This window comes from Ambystoma mexicanum, unplaced genomic scaffold (assembly GCF_040938575.1).
Source record: "Ambystoma mexicanum isolate Mex_15411 unplaced genomic scaffold, UKY_AmexF1_1 Mex_scaf67, whole genome shotgun sequence".
NCBI lineage: Eukaryota > Metazoa > Chordata > Amphibia > Caudata > Ambystomatidae > Ambystoma > Ambystoma mexicanum.
The window spans coordinates 994,297-1,012,505 of NW_027182485.1; the positions used below are offsets into that span (position 1 = coordinate 994,297).

The window sequence follows — 18,209 nt, forward strand, 5'->3', positions numbered from 1 at the left end:
TCTCCCAGCCAGGCCAGGGAATCACAGTGGGGGTTGGTCAGAGTGGTGGTAAATGGGAATGGAGGTCAGGAGAAGCTGATGGAAGCTCACTGGGGGGGCCCATCATCCTCTATTCTCCCAGCCAGGCCAGGGAATCACAGTGGGAGTTGGTCAGAGTGGTGGTAAATGGGAATGGAGGTCAGGGGAAGCTGATGGAAGCTCACTGGGGGGGCATCATCCTCTATTCTCCCAGCCAGGCCAGGGAATCACAGTGGGGGTTGGTCAGAGTGGTGGTAAATGGGAATGGAGGTCAGGAGAAGCTGATGGAAGCTCACTGGGGGGGGCATCATCCTCTATTCTCCCAGCCAGGCCAGGGAATCACAGTGGGGGTTGGTCAGAGTGGTGGTAAATGGGAATGGAGGTCAGGAGAAGCTGATGGAAACTCACTGGGGGGGGCCATCATCCTCTATTCTCCCAGCCAGGCCAGGGAATCACAGTGGGGGTTGGTCAGAGTGGTGGTAAATGGGAATGGAGGTCAGGGGAAGCTGATGGAAGCTCACTGGGGGGGCATCATCCTCTATTCTCCCAGCCAGGCCAGGGAATCACAGTGGGGGTTGGTCAGAGTGGTGGTAAATGGGAATGGAGGTCAGGGGAAGCTGATGGAAGCTGACTGGGGGGGGCATCATCCTCTATTCTCCCAGCCAGGCCAGGGAATCACAGTGGGGGTTGGTCAGAGTGGTGGTAAATGGGAATGGAGGTCAGGAGAAGCTGATGGAAGCTCACTGGGGGGGCATCATCCTCTATTCTCCCAGCCAGGCCAGGGAATCACAGTGGGGGTTGGTCAGAGTGGTGGTAAATGGGAATGGAGGTCAGGAGAAGCTGATGGAAGCTCACTGGGGGGGCATCATCCTCTATTCTCCCAGCCAGGCCAGGGAATCACAGTGGGGGGCTGATGGAAGCTGACTGGGGGGCTCCATCATCCTCTATTCTCCCAGCCAGGCCAGGGAATCACAGTGGGGGTTGGTCAGAGTGGTGGTAAATGGGAATGGAGGTCAGGGGAAGCTGATGGAAGCTGACTGGGGGGGGCCCATCATCCTCTATTCTCCCAGCCAGGCCAGGGAATCACAGTGGGGGTTGGTCAGAGTGGTGGTAAATGGGAATGGAGGTCAGGGGAAGCTGATGGAAGCTCACTGGGGGGGCATCATCCTCTATTCTCCCAGCCAGGCCAGGGAATCACAGTGGGGGTTGGTCAGAGTGGTGGTAAATGGGAATGGAGGTCAGGGGAAGCTGATGGAAGCTGACTGGGGGGGGGCATCATCCTCTATTCTCCCAGCCAGGCCAGGGAATCACAGTGGGGGTTGGTCAGAGTGGTGGTAAATGGGAATGGAGGTCAGGGGGGGCTGATGGAAGCTCACTGGGGGGGCATCATCCTCTATTCTCCCAGCCAGGCCAGGGAATCACAGTGGGGGTTGGTCGGAGTGGTGGTAAATGGGAATGGAGGTCAGGGGGAGCTGATGGAAGCTCACTGGGGGGGCATCATCCTCTATTCTCCCAGCCAGGCCAGGGAATCACAGTGGGGGTTGGTCAGAGTGGTGGTAAATGGGAATGGAGGTCAGGGGGGCTGATGGAAGCTCACTGGGGGGGCATCATCCTCTATTCTCCCAGCCAGGCCAGGGAATCACAGTGGGGGTTGGTCGGAGTGGTGGTAAATGGGAATGGAGGTCAGGAGAAGCTGATGGAAGCTGACTGGGGGGGGCATCATCCTCTATTCTCCCAGCCAGGCCAGGGAATCACAGTGGGGGTTGGTCGGAGTGGTGGTAAATGGGAATGGAGGTCAGGAGAAGCTGATGGAAGCTTACTGGGGGGTGGCCATCATCCTCTATTCTCCCAGCCAGGCCAGGGAATCACAGTGGGGGTTGGTCAGAGTGGTGGTAAATGGGAATGGAGGTCAGGAGAAGCTGATGGAAGCTCACTGGGGGGGCCCATCATCCTCTATTCTCCCAGCCAGGCCAGGGAATCACAGTAGGAGTTGGTCAGAGTGGTGGTAAATGGGAATGGAGGTCAGGGGAAGCTGATGGAAGCTCACTGGGGGGGGCATCATCCTCTATTCTCCCAGCCAGGCCAGGGAATCACATTGGGGGTTGGTCAGAGTGGTGGTAAATGGGAATGGAGGTCAGGAGAAGCTGATGGAAGCTCACTGGGGGGGGCATCATCCTCTATTCTCCCAGCCAGGCCAGGGAATCACAGTGGGGGTTGGTCAGAGTGGTGGTAAATGGGAATGGAGGTCAGGAGAAGCTGATGGAAGCTCACTGGGGGGGCCCATCATCCTCTATTCTCCCAGCCAGGCCAGGGAATCACAGTGGGGGTTGGTCAGAGTGGTGGTAAATGGGAATGGAGGTCAGGGGAAGCTGATGGAAGCTCACTGGGGGGGCATCATCCTCTATTCTCCCAGCCAGGCCAGGGAATCACAGTGGGGGTTGGTCAGAGTGGTGGTAAATGGGAATGGAGGTCAGGAGAAGCTGATGGAAGCTCACTGGGGGGGGCATCATCCTCTATTCTCCCAGCCAGGCCAGGGAATCACAGTGGGGGTTGGTCAGAGTGGTGGTAAATGGGAATGGAGGTCAGGAGAAGCTGATGGAAGCTCACTGGGGGGGCATCATCCTCTATTCTCCCAGCCAGGCCAGGGAATCACAGTGGGGGCTGATGGAAGCTGACTGGGGGGCTCCATCATCCTCTATTCTCCCAGCCAGGCCAGGGAATCACAGTGGGGGTTGGTCAGAGTGGTGGTAAATGGGAATGGAGGTCAGGGGAAGCTGATGGAAGCTGACTGGGGGGGGCCCATCATCCTCTATTCTCCCAGCCAGGCCAGGGAATCACAGTGGGGGTTGGTCAGAGTGGTGGTAAATGGGAATGGAGGTCAGGGGAAGCTGATGGAAGCTCACTGGGGGGCATCATCCTCTTTTCTCCCAGCCAGGCCAGGGAATCACAGTGGGGGTTGGTCAGAGTGGTGGTAAATGGGAATGGAGGTCAGGGGAAGCTGATGGAAGCTGACTGGGGGGGCCATCATCCTCTATTCTCCCAGCCAGGCCAGGGAATCACAGTGGGGGTTGGTCAGAGTGGTGGTAAATGGGAATGGAGGTCAGGGGGGCTGATGGAAGCTCACTGGGGGGGCATCACCCTCTATTCTCCCAGCCAGGCCAGGGAATCACAGTGGGGGTTGGTCGGAGTGGTGGTAAATGGGAATGGAGGTCAGGGGGGGCTGATGGAAGCTCACTGGGGGGGGCATCATCCTCTATTCTCCCAGCCAGGCCAGGGAATCACAGTGGGGGTTGGTCAGAGTGGTGGTAAATGGGAATGGAGGTCAGGGGAAGCTGATGGAAGCTGACTGGGGGGGCCCATCATCCTCTATTCTCCCAGCCAGGCCAGGGAATCACAGTGGGGGTTGGTCAGAGTGGTGGTAAATGGGAATGGAGGTCAGGGGGGGCTGATGGAAGCTCACTGGGGGGGCATCATCCTCTATTCTCCCAGCCAGGCCAGGGAATCACAGTGGGGGTTGGTCGGAGTGGTGGTAAATGGGAATGGAGGTCAGGGGGGGCTGATGGAAGCTCACTTGGGGGGGCATCATCCTCTATTCTCCCAGCCAGGCCAGGGAATCACAGTGGGGGTTGGTCAGAGTGGTGGTAAATGGGAATGGAGGTCAGGGGAAGCTGATGGAAGCTGACTGTGGGAGTGGATAGAATAGAAATGGGAGAGCAGATGGGCAGTGAGGGAGGTAGATGGATGTTGCCACGCTATTTTTCTTGCATCTCTTTTGCCATGTACTGTGTTTTTATACCTCAATTATAGCGTTTTGTCAAAAAAGGTACAAGACGTTTGTTCTTTGGGCATGATTAATTGGGAATCAGGATCTGAAGTATATAGTTTCTTTTATTTTTCATGCTTTGGCGAGAGTTTTCCTTATGGAGAAGGGAGAATCTGGTCCTACAAATCTGGGTTTGAATTCAGGATTCTAAACCTTTTACTCCAGTCCACCACACTAAATCAAGTGTGCAAATAGATTTTTCCAGATCTGGGAAGCCATTTTGTGCTGGATCACAGATCAGGGAAATCCTGCTCAAAGCCAGCACTTTGTTTTGGGCACTCCTGCACCCACACCTGATGGAAATTGGGTCCTTGTGATCACAAACGGGGCCCATCTAATAATATGAAAATTCCTGGGGTGGGACCTGCACATTATTGAGGGGGAGCTGCACAGCATGCACCCACCACCCTGCAGCAGTGGTGGGCACCCTGTGACCCTTCAGATGTTCTGGCCTACTACTTCCATGATCCTTCACCATTGGCTATGCTGAGCATAGCTGATGGTAGTTGTAGGCCAAAACGTCTGAGCGTCACAGGTTGCCCACCACTGTGCTAGTCTGTCCATGCCTCCCGACCCAGCCATGCGGAAGCACTTTCCACACACTGTTATTAAAATCTGTGCGAGGCAGGTGATGGGTTGGTGGGGCAAGCTACCAAATTCATTAGGGTAGGCATCTTGCCAGAGTTTTCCTTCTCCTGTGCCAAAAAACTGGTAGTGCTGCTGTTCATGCAAAACAAGGTTACATGTGGCAGACAGGGCAGTCCTGAAGTAGCAGAAGTGTGGAGAGGGGGACAGCGACCACACACTGGGATGAGAGAACAGGAGTAATGTAGTTAGGAATGCCCAAAAAAGTACACGGTACCATACTAATAACATAGAGCAAAAGCAAGGCTTTAATGTGTTATATCATCCTTAAAGACTTTTAAAGAAAAGATATGAAATGCTAACAGCGGTATGCAAAAAACCAGTGACAAGCTTGTAAATGACAAGAAACAAAAAAAGAAAAATATCAACAATTAAGAGTGAAAACATCAATACACAGTGAAGTAAACACCCAGAAATAAAATAAATGCTATCAGGGGTCTTGTCTTCACTGATAGTGTACTGATCAAGAATATTCAGATAACAAGATAATACATGAACATCAAATAAAAGCAATGAGTGGATCAGCAATAAAGTAGCATGCCATACCTGCAGAATCCTCCTATACACCACCTATAAGTACATGCCATACCTGCAGAAACCTCCCATCTACTGCCTATAAGTAAATGCCATACCTGCAGAAACCTCCTATGTACTGCCTATAAGTACATGCCACACCTACAGAAACCTCCTATATACCCCTATAAGTACATGCCATACCTGCAGAAACCTCCTATATACTGCCTATAAGTACATGCCACACCTACAGAAACCTCCTATATACCCCCTATAAGTACATGCCATACCTGCAGAATCCTCCTATATACCACCTATAAGTACATGCCATACCTGCAGAAACCTCCTGTATACCGCCTATAAGTACATGCCATACCTACAGAATCCTCCTATATACCACCTATAAGTACATGCCATACCTACAGAATCCTCCTATATACCACCTATAAGAACATGCCATACCTGCAGAATCCTCCTGTATACCTCCTATAAGTACATGCCACACCTACAGAAACCTCCTATATACCACCTGTAAGTACATGCCATACCTGCAGAAACCTCCTGTATACCGCCTATAAGTACATGCCATACCTGCAGAATCCTCCTATATACCACCTATAAGTACATGCCATAACTGCAGAAACCTCCTGTATACCACCTATAAGTACATGCCATACCTGCAGAATCCTCCTATATACCACCTATAAGTACATGCCATACCTGCAGAAACCTCCTATATACCTCCTATAAGTACATGACACACCTACAGAAACCTTCTATACACCACCTATAGTACATGCCATACCTGCATAAACCTCCTGTATACCGCCTATAAGTACATGCCATACCTGTAGAATCCTCCTACATACCACCTATAAGTACATGCCATACCTGCAGAAACCTCCTATATACCTCCTATAAGTACATGCCACACCTGCAGAAACCTCCTATATACCGCCTATAAGTACATGCCATACCTGCAGAAACTTCCTATATACCACCTAGAAGTACATGCCACGCCTGTAGAAACCTCTGATATACTGCCTATAAGTACATGTCACAACTGCAGAAACCTCCTATATACTGCCTATAAGTACATGCCACACCTACAGAAACCTCCTATATACTGGCTATAAGTGCATGCCACACCTGCAGAAACCTCCTATATACAGCCTATAAGTACATGCCATACCTGCAGGAAACCTCCTATATACGCCTATAAGTACATGCCATACCTGCAGAAACCTCCTATATACCGCCTATAAGTAGATGCCACACCTGCAGAAACTTCCGATATACTGCCTATAAGTACATGCCATACCTGCAGAAACCTCATATATACCGCCTAGAAGTACATGCCACACCTGCAGAAACCTCCTATATACCACCTGTAAGTACATGCCATACCTGCAGAAACCTCCTATATACCACCTATAAGTACATTCCACACCTGCAGAAACCTCCTATATACCACCTATAGGTACATGCCATACCTGCAGAAACCTCCTATATACCACCTATAAGTACATGCCATACCTGCAGAAAACTCATATATACCGCTATAAGTACGTGCCATACCTGCAGAAACCTCCTATATACCACCTGTAAGTACATGCCATACCTGCAGAAACCTCCTATATACTGCCTATAAGTACATGCCACACCTGCAGAAACCTCCTATATACCGCCTATAGGTACATGCCATACCTGCAGAAACTCCTATATTCCGCCTATAAGTACATGCCATACCTGCAGAAACCTCCTATATACCACCTATAAGTGCATGCCACACCTGCAGAAACCTCATATATACTGCCTAGAAGTACATGTCGCACCTGCAGAAACCTCGTATATACTGCCTATAAGTACATGCCACACCTACAGAAGCCTCCTATATATCGCCTATAAGTACATGCCACACCTGCAGAAACCTCCTATATACCGCCTATAAGAACATGCCATACCTGCAGAAACTTTTTATTTACTGCCTATAAGTATATGCCACACCTGCAGAAACCCTCTATATACCGCCTATAATTACATGCCACACCTGCAGAAACCTCCTATATACTGCCTATAGGTACATGCCATACCTGCAGAAACCTCATATATACTGCCTAGAAGTACATGTCACACCTGCAGAAACCTTGTATATACTGCCTATAAGTACATGCCATACATGCAGAAACCTCCTATATACCGGCTATAAGTACATGCCACACCTGCAGAAACCCTCTATATACCGCCTATAAGTACATGCCATACCTGCAGAAACCTCATATATACTGCCTAGAAGTACATGTCACACCTGCAGAAACCTCCTATATACTGCCTATAAGTACATGCCATACATGCAGAAACCTCCTATATACCGCCTATAAGTACATGCCATACCTGCAGAAACCTCCTATATACTGCCTATAGGTACATGCCATACCTGCAGAAACCTCATATATACTGCCTAGAAGTACATGTCACACCTGCAGAAACCTTGTATATACTGCCTATAAGTACATGCCATACATGCAGAAACCTCCTATATACCGGCTATAAGTACATGCCACACCTGCAGAAACCCTCTATATACCGCCTATAAGTACATGCCATACCTGCAGAAACCTCCTATATACCGCCTATAAGTACATGCCATACCTGCAGAAACTTTTTATATACTGCCTATAAGTACATGCCACACCTGCAGAAACCTCCTATATACCGCCTATAAGTACATGCCATACCTGCAGAAGCTTTTTATATACGGCCTATAAGTACATGCCACACCTGCAGAAACCTCCTATATACCGCCTATAAGTACATGCCATACCTGCAGAAACCTCCTATATACCGCCTAGAAGTACATGCCATACCTGCAGAAACCTCCTATATACCACCTATAAGTACATGCCATACCTGCAGAAACCTCCTATATACCGCTATAAGTACATGCCATACCTGCAGAAACCTCCTATATATGGCCTATAAGTACATGCCATACCTGCAGAAACCTCATATATACCGCCTATAAGTACATGCCATACCTGCAGAAACCTCCTATATACCACCTAGACGTACATGCCACACCCAGAGAAACCTCCTATACACCGCCTATAAGTACATGCCACACCTGCAGAAACCTCCTATATACCGCCTAGAAGTACATGCCATACCTGCAGAAACTTCATATATACCGCTATAAGTACGTGCCATACCTGCAGAAACCTCCTATATACCACCTGTAAGTACATGCCATACCTGCAGAAACCTCCTATATACTGCCTATAAGTACATGCCACACCTGCAGAAACCTCCTATATACCGCCTATAGGTACATGCCATACCTGCAGAAACTCCTATATACCGCCTATAAGTACATGACATACCCGCAGAAACCTCCTATATACCACCTATAAGTGCATGCCACACCTGCAGAAACCTCATATATACTGCCTAGAAGTACATGTCGCACCTGCAGAAACCTCGTATATACTGCCTATAAGTACATGCCACACCTACAGAAGCCTCCTATATATCGCCTATAAGTACATGCCACACCTGCAGAAACCTCCTATATACCGCCTATAAGAACATGCCATACCTGCAGAAACTTCATATATACCGCTATAAGTACATGCCATACCTGCAGAAACCTCCTATATACTGCCTATAAGTACATGCCACACCTGCAGAAACCTCCTATATACCGCCTATAGGTACATGCCATACCTGCAGAAACTCCTATATACCGCCTATAAGTACATGCCATACCCGCAGAAACCTCCTATATACCACCTATAAGTGCATGCCACACCTGCAGAAACCTCATATATACTGCCTAGAAGTACATGTCTCACCTGCAGAAACCTCGTATATACTGCCTATAAGTACATGCCACACCTACAGAAGCCTCCTATATATCGCCTATAAGTACATGCCACACCTGCAGAAACCTCCTATATACCGCCTATAAGAACATGCCATACCTGCAGAAACTTTTTATTTACTGCCTATAAGTATATGCCACACCTGCAGAAACCCTCTATATACCGCCTATAATTACATGCCACACCTGCAGAAACCTCCTATATACTGCCTATAGGTACATGCCATACCTGCAGAAACCTCATATATACTGCCTAGAAGTACATGTCACACCTGCAGAAACCTTGTATATACTGCCTATAAGTACATGCCATACATGCAGAAACCTCCTATATACCGGCTATAAGTACATGCCACACATGCAGAAACCCTCTATATACCGCCTATAAGTACATGCCATACCTGCAGAAACCTCCTATATACCGCCTTTAAGTACATGCCATACCTGCAGAAACTTTTTATATACTGCCTATAAGTACATGCCACACCTGCAGAAACCTCCTATATACCGCCTGTAAGTACATGCCATACCTGCAGAAGCTTTTTATATATGGCCTATAAGTACATGCCACACCTGCAGAAACCTCCTATATACCGCCTATAAGTACATGCCATACCTGCAGAAACCTCCTATATACCGCCTAGAAGTACATGCCATACCTGCAGAAATCTCCTATATACCACCTATAAGTACATGCCATACCTGCAGAAACCTCCTATATACCGCTATAAGTACATGTCATACCTGCAGAAACCTCCTATATATGGCCTATAAGTACATGCCATACCTGCAGAAACCTCCTATATACCACCTAGACGTACATGCCACACCCAGAGAAACCTCCTATATACCACATATAAGTACATGCCACACCTGCAGAAACCTCCTATATACCGCCTATAAGTACATGCCATACCTGCAGAAACCTCCTATATACCACCTAGAAGTACATGCCATACCTGCAGAAACCTCCTATATACCACCTATAAGTACATGCCATACCTGCAGAAACCTCCTATATACCGCTATAAGTACATGCCATACCTGCAGAAACCTCCTATATATGGCCTATAAGTACATGCCATACCTGCAGAAACCTCATATATACCGCCTATAAGTACATGCCATACCTGCAGAAACCTCCTATATACCACCTAGACGTACATGCCACACCCAGAGAAACCTCCTATACACCGCCTATAAGTACATGCCACACCTGCAGAAACCTCCTATATACCGCCTAGAAGTACATGCCATACCTGCAGAAACTTCATATATACCACCTATAAGTACATGCCATACCTGCAGAAACCTCCAATATACCGCTATAAGTACATGCCATACCTGCAGAAACCTCCTATATACCGCCTATAGGTACATGCCATACCTACAGAAACCTCCTATACACTGCCTATAAGTACATGCCATACCTGCAGAAACCTCCTATATACCGCCTATAACTACATGCCATACCTGCAGAAACCTCCAATATACCGCTATAAGTACATGCCATACCTGAAGAAACCTCCTATACACCTCCTATAAGTACATGCCTTGTGAACACATTGGGTGCATGCCATACCTGCAGAAACCTCCTATATACCACCTATAAGTACATGCCATACCTGCAGAAACCTCCTATATACCCCCTATAAGTACATGCCATACCTGCAGAAACCTCCTATACACCGCCTATAAGTACATGCCTTGTGAACACATTGGGTGCGCATCTTGAGCAGGTGTCAGGACCTCGTCCCCTCTCCTTCCCAATGTTTAAGGTTATATCTGAGAGCATGTCTGAGGCCATGACACATGAGACTTTTGCAGAGTTTGACAACTAGAAATAGTACACAAATATGCAATGGCTAAAACAGTTCTTTAAACATCATTATGGCCACAAAATGTGCCCGATTACACTATGTAGCCAAGAGTATAAGCGTGTTCAGCTCATAGGCTTGGTAGTTCATGATACTCAGGTATGGTGACCTATCACAGAGACCTTTTGGCCCCCTTTGGTGGTGGCAGGCTGCTGCTCACAGGAAGGCAGGGCAGGGCTGTGCAGGATGAGGAGTTGTAGATGCTGGATGCGTGGGAAAGGAGTCACAGAAGGTCTCCGAAACAGGAACACTGTGGCCTGGGTGCACTTCATGTTCAGACTCAGATATAAAGGAGTCTTTTGCAGTCAGATTCATTCAGAAACGTGCTCAGCGCTGCCAGGTTGTGCTGCGTCCCATGCATCAGATGCGACACTGCATGAAATGGATGACATGACACAGCATCAGTCTTTTGCTTTTTTTGAGTGTATTATGCTCGCTCTCCAAGTCAAACTGCAATATTCAGCTACAGTTTTAAATATCTTCACATATGAAAGCAACAACATAATGTCAAGACTTGTTTAATTATTGCATTCTAATGTAAAGGATGCTGCCATCAATCGTGCTGCTAAACCAAACGCTCACCAGGGCCTTTGTGATGAAGTTACATTAACTTTCCTTTGCTTTCCTTCACAACCTTCTTGCAGATTTAGCCGCCTTTTAATAGGGAAACACTATAAACATTCTACTATAAAATAGCTTCCTTCATTCTCTTGCATATATTGTCCCTCCCTATAATCTTGAAGTATGTGAGTTATTTTACTGATTTCCATTCCTGCCCGGTCTGCCCCCTTGGAACTCTACCCACTCGTGTTCTTGTGCCCGGGTCACATTATTGTGGGGCAGTAGGTGATAGTATTAGCACATTATCATTTAGCTGTGGCCCTTCACCCATGGGTACACCCAGGGGACATGAACAAAGCCAGAGATCTCATGCCTGGTCTCAGCAAGAGTCTGACATGGTCTGTATTTATTTATTTATTTATTTATTCATTTCTTAAGGACCGAAAGCCCATAGGCATCGGGGCACTACACAAAACATAGAACCAAACAAACAAAAATAACATAACAACATAGGTCTTCATACTAGCAAGGACATTTATAAATCAGTTAAACAGGCAGAAAATCTAATCCACTATAAGTTTCAAATTGGAAGAGCCTTTAGGAAATATGGCAAATTACTGGCTCCACATCCTAATATTAAACTATCCCTATATTCCTAGGTGCACCAATTTTCTATCTCCAGTCTACAAAGCATCTTCAAGTCAGAGTTTCTAACCACTCCTGGTCCAGTCCTTTGACGGAGCCATGCCAATACTTTATTCACTTTTAAATTGTATTCTTGCTTGTTCATTTCTAAAGTTTGGGGACTGAATTAAACCTTTTTTCCTATTTTGCACATATTTTTAATTTACATGGTGGTGGACAGCCAATAGGCACCATGATGCATTTTTGTTAGGTTAGCTTCTAACAAATCTTTGGTGTGTGGAGACACACTGAGCTTTGGTGTGGGATAAGTCTTGGAAAGCACATATAAAACCATGGCTCTCCTTGCAGTTCCTTAGCCAGGATAAGTGGACCAACATAAAAAACTCAAAACCATTCTGTTCAAAAAGTACACCTAACTGTATCCTACTCACCATTACTGCTGCAATCGTATTAATTATGTAACACACCAACGGTTCTATTTTCAACTGTCTTGTTTTTACCAATGTATAATGTAACCCAGCAACTGTTCTACTTCAACTGTGTTTTTCCAACTCATGTAACCTGGCGCCTCTTCCAGGTTTGGGCGCTATCAACAAATGAAATAAATGAATGAAAAAATAAATAAATAACATATGCACTTGTGGATGCAATGGAGGAAACCAGCAGGTGGATTTAAATGTCTTTATCTTTATGTTTAATTAATGGATGTAAATTGTTTTTAGGTAATTGCCTTTAAAATCCATTGGCTTTAAATAGAGTTTTTTTTTAATCCATTTCCATAAAAAAGGGTTTACAGTGGTTGGAATAACATCACCTGTCTACTGGCTTGCCAACCCTGACAGCACTACAGTGAATACATCTTTCATTTTACTGGGCTGTTTTCTAGAGGGTTGTGCACATTCTTGATTGGTTGTAGGATTTAGATTCCTGAAAGTGAATAGGAGAATAATAGGATGCTAGTACTATATACAACCACATTGCTGCAAATATGGGGACTGCTTATTGCTTTGACTATGCTATTTTTAATACTCATATATTACTTCTATAAGATAATAAATATACACACCTACTAAATAAAAGTGTGAGAGCATTCTTTATGTTTTTCTATTTTTGAAATAAACCTGAGCATGGGGGGCATTACCAGGTCATGTAATGCCCCATGTCCTAAGTTACAGGCTGCAGCCAAGCCTGAACCTGTAAAATGAGCCCAGGATAATACCAGACCTGGTGATAGACCCCCATCAAGGGGTTTATTGCTATTAGCACTCTGGAATGCTTTCTCGGTTGCCAAACATTTTTTAAAGTTGAGAAATGGCCGGTTGTTCAACTTCAAAAGAAATCTACAAAATAAGATCTCTGCGGTGGACAAGGAAGGAGGGAACTACACATAGTTCTTTTTCCCTTTCTGTTAGGGAGATTTATCATTTCTTTGCTTCATCCCCTCTCCTAGTGAGACCCCAACTCTTCTTGCTGGACTTCCGGACCTTTTTCTTTAATCCTGAGTGAGTGGGCCCTTTTCCCACTCATCCATTCTTATGAGCTCTGTCTTTTTGCACTAATTTCTTTGTATATGTACTGTCCTATGGAGTACACCTTTCTCCACATATCTCAAAGGCATCTGTGTTGCACTGTTTGGAGCCCACAGCTCCTTACGGGCAATGTTGCTGGGCAAACTTAGGGTCATCCTTTAGGAATCTTTTACATATCTTTAAGTAACTGCTGTTCTTAAACTGTATGACCTAAGAGATTGGCACACACCTTCAGTGGAGTGCCAAAGGGATACTTAGCATCCCCCTTCTCTTTAATTCTGTAACATTTTAGTCGCATAGACCAACTCCTAGTTATGGCTGGTGGCAGTGGACATGTCCTACCAACTATTGTGTTTAATTTCTACCGCAGGGTATGTTCATAGACTCGGTAGTGCACAATAGGGGCACCTGAGTACCAACTCAGGGGCTCCCTTCTTTATTCGCCATTTCATGGTTGTTCTTTGTTAGCACTTCTACTACCATTCTGGGGGGGGGCCTATGTGTGTGATTTGCCTTTGGTGGGAACCAGTAGGTATCCCCGCCTAGGCTCCAGAGTGTCTGGGCAGGCAGGAAGTGGGGGAGGAGCCTTCCACCCCCCTGTCCTTTGTCTGCCAGAGTGCATGAATAGGACCAGCTCCCGCAGGGGGTCTGGCTGTCCTGATTGGACAGCCACACGCCCCCTTCTGTAAATTGCTGAGCAATTGCAGAAGAGTGTGTGCTGGAACTGAATAAAAGGTGAGGCTCCTGGAGTGGAAAGCAAGTTGACCACTGGAAGCTGATGTAACTGAAGAAGAAGACGGCCAGAGGTGCCTGCAGACCCTTTGCAACACTGTGAAGCGACCACTACTCTCCTGAACATGTTTTCTATGCAACAGAGGAGCTCCAAAGAGGATGACACCTTCCCTTTGACTGGTGGAAACAACCAGACCCAAGATCAACTCTGTTTTGAGTCATCTCCCGAAGTCCTGGGAATTTCCCGAGCCGAGAAACCACAATACTAGACCACCTGCTGCCCATTCAGACTGCAATATCGTGGAGCGGCCAAACTCATCCCATTATTTTCTGAGCCCTCAAGGACACTGCAAAGATCCATTGCAACTCACCCAGACCCCTCACCAGAGTGAGGGACTGCTAGAAGCAACGAAGATTGACTGGGAGAATCACGTCCTTTGTTGGTGCTGCAGAAAAGGTGCCAAATCCACAGATTGAACCGAGAAGTCATTGAAAGTCATGCGAGAGAGCCCCTCTCGAAACTGCTGTTGAGTGAACCTGTCCATTGTCCTGCCTTTCATCACCAGGCCAAGGAATTTGGAGGTCGAGTCCTGCACTGTCCCGTCGAGGAGAATCCAGCCACAATCTTTTCTTCTAACATAAGATACTGTGGGGCGAAAGGTATTGCTTACCTGATTACGTGATGTTGCTCCAGATCTTTGGAGTGCACCTAAAGGTATCCAGGGTACCCCCTCTTACCTCCAACCCAAGCTGCTTCTTGTGTCACCTTTGCAAGTTCTTTCACAGGGACATCACCGTTAGTTCAGACTTCTAACATCTTCCTTCTTAGAGACTAGAAAGTATCCACGGGAACTTTTGAACTTCTGCTGCTTCACAAGACTTTAATCCATTCCAAACTACCTTTTAGCTAGGGTTGCGTTTTGGACTTTAAAAGACTTGCTGTGCGAAGAAACTGCCTCTAGAGCCTGACGCTCTGCTAGTATAACTCTAAACAACTGTTTTCCTTCACAAATATCACTCTCTTATATATGTTTGCAGACTAAATGCATTTACTGTATTTATGTTAGTGATTGAGAGTTCGCGTTATTACCGATAATACGATAGAACTGTCATTACTGTCAAATCTATGTAACACATGTTACTTTGCTGCAAGCAACTACCAACTAAGCAGCTGCCTTTGAAAAGTATCTTAAAGTATTCCTATGTATTTTGGTTATAGTTACTAAGTGATTTAAGGTGATTCTAGTGTAAATATGATACATCTATATTTTAATATACATTTATGTGTAAGTGTTTCTTTGGAAGTATTTTGCTAACTAAGATTCAAATTACTTACCTACACCTCACATCTTCCTTTTAAGATAAGCCTGACTCCTCTGCCACTCTACCAAGGTTCCAGCAGTAGTACAAACTGATACTAAGAGTTGGGGATCTACAAACCACTGGGATAGTTGACTGAAGTGCGGCTACCATGTAGCACTTGTAGAAAACTCCCCTGACACTTTCCATGGGGACTTTTGCTGTGGTGGAATACTGAGTGTCCCAGGTGCCGGCGAGGGACAAGGCAACATCAGGTAAGTGGGGAATGGGTTGGGATAAGGGCAGAGGGTGCTGGCTTATTTACCTGTTGCCCGCTTTTTAGTCAGGGGGCTCAGAACGTGAGAGGTTTCATGAGGTAAAGCCTGCTTTCTGAACTCCGTGTTTGACTGAGAGGGCATATGACTCCCCCTACGGGATGCTAATTATATACAGTCTAAGTTTTTGTGCAAAGTTGCATAGATTTTTTATTCCATCCAAAATCAGCCCGACACATGTTTCGAGCCTAAGCTCTTCCTCGTAGGCTTGCATCCCCGAAACCGCAAGTTTACACTATTCCATAACGCTTGATTGAGGCTAAGAAATAATCTTGCTTTTGCTACTAACTATTTTGCAAAAAGTAGATTTTGAAATTGACTTAGCATTAACAGGAGTACCCTTCGAGTTACTAAAAGAACTGTGAAGGCCAAATGTATGTGATGAGCCAGACTTGTTCCTCAGCCATGCATTTCTGCTTATATAGCCAGTCTGGACCAAATTTAATGTCCTGCGTTAAGGTTGCCCTTTCATGGCGCTCGTCACATGACACTTGTTGCATTTTGCATTCTAACTGCGGCTTATTTATGTGGTTCGACCAGACAACCCTCTACTGCAGAAGCATTTTTACGCCGTAGGTTCTGTGACGATGTCCTGATATTGCTTTTGTGAATAGACATCACAGAATGATGCCTGGCAGCTGTAACATTTTGGGTAAGAACTCCCCGTCCTATCTATGCCACATTTCTTAGCGGACCCAAGTGTTTTGACTCGTAACATTATAGGGTCAGCTTCTTTTGCAGGGTCTTCACAACAGCACGTGTCTGCATTGTTGATGACGCAGCTTCGCTCTAAGTATTGCTCCCAGGATCATGATGTGGCAGCACAACCTGGGCCTTTGATCAATGAACCCAAAAGCTCCATAAAGGTAAGTTGTGTTTGTATGTAAGTGCTCCACAGTAACTCCATTGCGGGCTGCAGAGAGTAGAATTACATAACTCAGTTATTGTAGCAGGTGGACATTGGGATTATGAAGCCGCAGCACAACTCTGGTTCATGGTGGAAGAAGTCATCTGCTTCTCTGAAGAACGTCAGTGTGGCTTCTAAATGTGCTACATTTGAATGTAGGTCTGGAGAGGCACATGTCCCATTAACAATCCTATATTGTATTGACAGGTTCATGTTGGGAACTGTTTAATCTAATATGGAGAAAAATCTAACGCAAGGAGATTTTCCCAATGTGCAAGTTTTGAAGGTACTTTTTGACTCCGGCTCTCCGGCATTGATTATAGTTATAGCCTCGGTTAGGGTGTTTTTATGTGACTTTGTAATCATTATAAAAAAAAATCATTATCATTCATGTTTTTTTCACAGTACTCTACATCGATAAGAATTTGCACCGTAGAACATGGCTCGTCTATATGAACAGAAGAGCTTAGAAGTCGAAACTCTTCATTAATTAATATTCAGTACCATACGACTCCAGCAAATATAGCTGATAGGATATGCATCATTTTAGTTGTTTGCCTGATGAATGTCAAATTTAATGTATCACATCACAGAAACACGTTCATAAAGAGTAAATGTGGAAAAAAGCTTTTGTAAAGCGGACAGAGTCCTAGCTATTGAAACTACATCATCTGCATATAAAAGCGCTATATGAGATTTGAGCAATATAATATGTGACTTCCTCAAGAGATTGCATCAGTGAATTAGTATTTAGAATAAAAATCAGAATGCACCCCTGATATACTCCTTTTGTAATCCTAAAGTCATTTGTCAATTCACCATCAGCCTCAAAATCTAACTCTTGCATTAGAATTAAAAAGCAAAACCATCACAATAGCTAATATCTTGTGTTATCCCAAGTTTAATGAGTTTAGACCACAACAATTCCCTATTTACATTGTTTAACGCTGACCATGAAAGCTAAAAGTGCTTTCGCTCCGGCACCACAAACGTATTCTGCACAACGCAAATATATATATATATTTAGAAATTGTGATTCAGTCCCTAACCCTCTCTAAAACCTCATTATGTTTATACCAGTAAATTGTTTGCTCTGCCCAATCAACAAGGTGGGAAGAAAACAGCTTTTGCTAAAGTCATCTATTTTTTCAATTAAATAAGCCTGCAGGAGGACAGGGATCATTTTGACCCATTTTTATACAAAGGAACAATTATGCTAGTTCTCCATTTAATTGGGATTGCGTGGCTGTCCAAAATACAACAGAAAATATGTTGGGCTGGGTCATCCCTTGATACAACACTGAAAAATCAAAACACCAAAGACACTGGGCCTCATTTGAAGTTTGGCGGTCTGGAAATAAGGGTGTCGATAGCAACGTACCAGCACCCTTTCCGGACTGCCAAACTACAAATCTGCCGGCAGGGGCACGGTAATCCCAGCAGGC

At 45.7% G+C, this 18,209-nt stretch overlaps 1 protein-coding gene across 1 annotated transcript in view; it reads right to left on the reverse strand.

Moving 5' to 3' along the window:
- LOC138562812 (uncharacterized) overlaps nucleotides 1–18,209 on the reverse strand; it is an 850,591-nt gene that overhangs the window by 680,462 nt on the left and 151,920 nt on the right. The gene's annotated exons all lie outside the window — the stretch shown is intronic.